The sequence below is a fragment of the Camelus dromedarius genome, chromosome 9, assembly GCF_036321535.1.
Source record: "Camelus dromedarius isolate mCamDro1 chromosome 9, mCamDro1.pat, whole genome shotgun sequence".
NCBI classification, from domain to species: Eukaryota; Metazoa; Chordata; class Mammalia; order Artiodactyla; family Camelidae; genus Camelus; species Camelus dromedarius.
In genome coordinates this window covers 15,532,850-15,534,049 of record NC_087444.1, presented here as the reverse complement: position 1 = coordinate 15,534,049, position 1,200 = coordinate 15,532,850, and positions in this window count along the sequence as shown.

Here is a 1,200-nt window from a genome sequence, read left to right as displayed (position 1 = left end):
GTTGTCTGCAAAACACTTCCTCTTCTGTAAATGAGCTGAATGATAGAATCTGAAATATGTTTTTTTAAGCCTAGGATTGACGCTAAATTGGAGTTGCTAAAATGTCTGGAACAGAAATTGTGATCAAAGTGACCTCAACAATTTGGAGAAATAATGCAGGTTCAAAGGGGTAACTTTAAGTTATTATCTCCAGGCCAGAATCAAACAGAGATAAAGGTTGTGGAACGAATGTTCTCGCAGTTTAACAACTAGAGCGTGGCAAATTCCCTGCGGCAAGGCCAGCGGTTGAATATCAACAGAGGGTCTAGGTACCGGTCTCGCTCCTGTCCCTCCCACCACAGACTTAGGATGGGATGAGAATTTACTCCTATATTCCCACCGACAGGAAATCTCACTGTACTGAAAAGACCAGGCTGTCCTCTCCAAACCCAACCAGAAACTTGCTCTTTGAGTCTTCCCAATGGCTGAAATCTCAGCGACGAAAGGTAGTGTGAACTATTCACTACAGAAGCAAAGCCCTGTATGCCTTAAACGACCATTTTCTTCAGACTCCGGGTGTGCAACTCGTCAGTACCCACTACTCCGCTGGGCTTCTCATTCAACAAGGAGCCAAATTACTTAGAGCCCTCTCAGCCTGGCGATCTTTCACCCTCAGGTGGGCTCAGGATACTGGCACCCGGCTTGCCTCTTCCGCAGGGCGCCCACCTGGCCTGCCACTCCCTCCCTCGCCAGCGCTGCGGGCCCAGGGCACGTCCCAGTCCCCCCACCCGGCCCGCCCCCCCTTGGGCCCCCTCGGCCGCGCGGAGCCCGCCCCCACCGCGGGCCCAGGTGGAGCTTGCCGGGCCAGGAGGCCAGCGCCCGCAGGCTGCAGTGTTGCCCAGAGCCGACTGCGAAGCCTGGCGCCTGGGACGCGGCCTCGGGGGGCCGGGCGAGGAGGGCGTTGACCCTCGAGGGCCGGCTCGGCCGGACGAGGTCTCCCGGGGGGACACTGAAGTGCAAATCGTGGGCGCTCGGGTGACCCAGAGGAGCGAGGAGGGCGGTGGGGAGGGGAGGGGCCGGGTGCTCCGGGGAGCGGGGCGCGCGCCCGCGCGGTGGGCGGGAATCCGAAGGGGACGCGGAGAGGCGGGCGCGCGCCCCGCGGGGGAGAGGGCGGGGGCGGGCGGGGGTAAGGAGGAGGGCTGAGGAGGCGACTCTTTTGAG